This window comes from Apis dorsata, unplaced genomic scaffold (assembly GCF_000469605.1).
Source record: "Apis dorsata unplaced genomic scaffold, Apis dorsata 1.3 scaffold_176, whole genome shotgun sequence".
NCBI classification, from domain to species: Eukaryota; Metazoa; Arthropoda; class Insecta; order Hymenoptera; family Apidae; genus Apis; species Apis dorsata.
The window spans coordinates 739,872-743,920 of NW_006263463.1; the positions used below are offsets into that span (position 1 = coordinate 739,872).

At 36.9% G+C, this 4,049-nt stretch overlaps 1 protein-coding gene across 2 annotated transcripts in view; it reads right to left on the reverse strand.

The window, feature by feature from the left end:
• The window catches only part of LOC102674341 (toll-like receptor 7), a 50,944-nt gene that overhangs the window by 13,076 nt on the left and 33,819 nt on the right, over window positions 1-4,049 (reverse strand). The window lies entirely within an intron of this gene.

Below are 4,049 nucleotides of genomic sequence, written 5' to 3' on the forward strand. Positions count from 1 at the left end.
TTTGTTTATCTGAAGTTTCAATTTTGGCGATAAAAATATGCAAATAATCCGTATGCAATTTTTCATTCTTTGTTTTATGAAAAATTACATATCGATAAGGAAAAATGTAAATTCAGCTTTATAGATATTTATTATCTCATTTTACATTGATATCCTAATCTAGTACAAAGTATTTTACTTAAGACATTTGAGATCAGTGATTACCTGTATACGTATAATTAAATAACACAACGGAGCTACTAATTTAAATCAGATATTATAATTAAATAAACGAAAACGTTTAATTCGTTAAATAATTTGTCCAAAAGTGAAATTTCATATAAAGAAAATTTATTCCACCTTGATAACTTATTATTACACGAGAAATTATTCTTTCTTGCATATTTATTACGCATACGAATCATATCTATATATATATTTACATATATATGAATATAATTGCGTAAATTTAGGAAAATTTCGAAAATATAATTTCTCTCGTCGGCAACATCTATTTTATTACATTTTTAAAAATTTTCATTCTTGCAAATTGAGAGAGAGAGAGAGAGAGAGATGTAAAATACTGCTATTACAAAAAACGTATTTCAATCATGCCGAATTCACGAGTTCGAAAATTTCCAAACGTATTCAAAACGCAATTGTGCAACATCATACATCGTCCACGACCGATTTAAACGGACGCGTGCGTTATTTTAACTAACATTCGTTCCCAAACATACGCGATACGCGATCACACGGGGCCGAAGTGGAACAGCGGTGCAAAACGGAAGTTTTTATCCTGATTTTTCTATCCCGAACAATGGGAGCTCTTACTTTATTGTTCGATAAATTGGCTGGCGTGGAAGCGGCACACGCCGTATAGATATTACGTGATTTATCGTTCATCCTGGAAAAAAAGTCATCTAACCGGAAACTCGCCTCGGCCTACGGATCGGCATATTTCTGATATTTGACATTTCTCTCCCCCCCTCCTCTCCCTCTCGTTTCTTGTTTTTCTTTCGTTTCAAGCGTCATCGAGTTTCGTCGGCAACCCGGGGAAACGAAATCCCGTTCGCGTTCTTTCTTCTCGAATCTAGGAAAAAAAAAAAGAAAAAAATCAATCTTGCCTAGTAATCGTACCGATTGCATTTCCCTCCGCATTTCATTCCTATTTTTCCTTCCCCGATTATGTAAATGACGTCAAACGCGTTACGTACGCGAAGGCGTGAGATACAAACGTGAGACAGCGAGATAAATCGGGAAAAGGAAATGAATCATTTTTCACACGAAGCGAAAATCAGCGTTTCGAAAAATAACGCGTTTTTTCCATCCCGAGAATGTTAAATAGAATTTAAATTTCTTCACGCGTTCATTATTTTTCTCTTTTTCCATCGAATATGCGTGTAATAATAATTGATGTTATGTGTCTGGGTTTTTTTCTGAAACAAAATATCGTCGAATAGCGCGTTTATGTTTGTACGTGTTATAATTTCGGAATTGAATTTGTTATGGTACGCAAATTAGAATATGGAAATTTTATATTATATTTGATAAAATTTATTTTAGGGGAAAGAGGCGAGTGAAATATTGGTTTATAAATAATTGCACAAAGGAAACCAAGTTTTTAAAAAACTTCGTATCGATGTAAATGCATCGATTCAATTATCATTTACTTATTATTATTATTGCGTCACTATCTTAATTATTGTTTCAAACAACGAACGATATTAATAATTAAATTTAAAATATTTCTATAAATAGAAAAGCAATTCACAATCTTTTTAAATTAATAATACCTAATAATAAGGAAAATTGTAAATGCGAATTTTACAAATTTCAAGCCAGCTCAATATTATTCAATAATATATTATTCAATAATTATTCAATAATTCAAGTTAACGCCTTTATTTCGTATAGAAAACGATACAAAGAATTTCTTCTTTCTTTGCATTCCATCCGTATAAACCGATACATACATCTTGACAAGCGTTGGAGATTAAAATGTTTTCTTTATAAACGCGAAAAAAAAAAATTCATATCGTAAAAATTAAATGTCCGGGTAAAATCATCAACTCTTTGCTTTTTCTGATAATTCCACGAACGAGCAAATGACATTTTCCAGAGAGAAGGCAAAAGGGGTCACGATTTAGCGTAGCAGCGATTATTTTTTTTTTTTTTCCTCCTCTTTTTCCTTTAAATATAAATCGCTGATTGGACACAAGATTGGAAACGTAAAACAGCTCGAAGCTAATATCCCTTTAACGCTTATATCGGCTACGATATAACGGAAATTAACGGGGATATCAATGTGAAACAACCATACGAGGCATGGTTATCCGTGGCAGCACGATAATGAGCTATACGTCACGAATGTTCACGTAATTATCACAGCATGGAACTTGAAACTTTTCAGTGATACGAGAATTATGTAAACTCTATTGAAATTAATCTTATAATATGAGTTCTGCTATATAAATCTAGATTGAAATGCATAAACAATGTTTGAATGTTTTTCATAAACCTTTTTATACAAAGAGATAAAGAACAGATAAAGTGTTTTCCGCGAAACTAGATCGATAGAATTGAAATTTTTATGAATGATTCGAAGAGGCTAATGTTTAAAATCATAAAATATTATGAAGATGAGTTTCATAAAGATGAGAGTTTCAATAGATATATATTTTTTTTCTGCAATTCCTGAAAATCATAAAATAAAAGGTTAGCATGTTATTTTTCCTAATTAAAAATAAAATATAAACATATTTCTATATTAAACATATTTCTATATCTAAAAATATATGTATATATAACCCTATTAGTTTAATCGAATATAATTAAATATTTTTTAAAGCAATAATTTTTTGCTCTAAATAATTTCATATACTTTTTCCAATTGTAGAATCTAATTTTGAAAACAATTTTCTATCGTTATAACGAAAAATATCGTTGCAACAAGAAAAGAGTCATGTTCGAAAGTTAGAGAGAAAATATTCGATCCACGGTTAGAACGAATTCCGGTAGCTGAATTCCAGGGACCACGGTCGGAGCGCGTGGATCGTTTTGGCAGAAAAGAGGCGCAGACGTGAGTCCAACTCTCGACAGGGGCGGAGTCCCTGCCCTTTGTCAATAAGAGAGCATGCTCCCTCATATCCCTCTATTTCGTCTCTCTTCACCCCACACTGGAACGCGTAGCTCGCAACTTCTCTTCTACCACCCTTCATCCACATCCACGTCCATCTCCCGTCCTCTCTTCTCGATCTTCCCCTTCTTTACTCTCCCTATAATCAGCCTCTCTCATCCTCCATTACTTTTCTCCCTCGCATCTTTTCCTCCGCGTTTCAATCGCGTTCCTCCATTCCTCCTCCTCCTCCATCTCTCCCTCCCTCCATCTTCCACGAATCTCCTCTCCCTCGTTTCCATCTACCCGTTCATCATCCACCCTGGCGCCTCCATCTTCCCTCCTCCTTCCATCCTCCTCGTAGTTTCGTTCCAGGGGACGAACTATTTTTTCGCGGTACGCCTCTCCAAATATACCCCGCACGACACACATCGAACGAGCCGGCCCCAGAGCACAGACGCCGCGACGCCGCCGTCGCCGCTGCTGCCGTCGTGCTACTGCTGCTGCTGCTGCTGCTGTTGTTGTTGTTGTTGTTGTTGTTGTTGTTATAGCGCCAGAGCAGAGCGAGTGAAAAAGAGTGCGAACGAACGGGTAAAAGGCGAGAATTTCGAAGCGAGGCACGAGAATATGCGCCCAAGGTGAATCCTGATGAACGTATCATCGATCGATGGTTGCTGAACCAGACCGCCACGGTGTGCTCGGTCCACGCGTGTACGCGCAAAGAGGAGACGCGCCGCTGCCTGCGAGCCGCGCTACTCTGTTGCTCCCGTGCCTCGGGAATATCCGCGATTGCCCAGAGCTGACGCGGCCGCGAGACGACGGATCTTCCACGGGGGATAATCGTTCTCGACACTTTCCGCGACGAGTATACTTGAAGAGAGGAAGAGAGAAATAGATATATATATATATATATATAGAGAGAGAGAGAGAGCAAGATCCGCGAAGAGGAGAG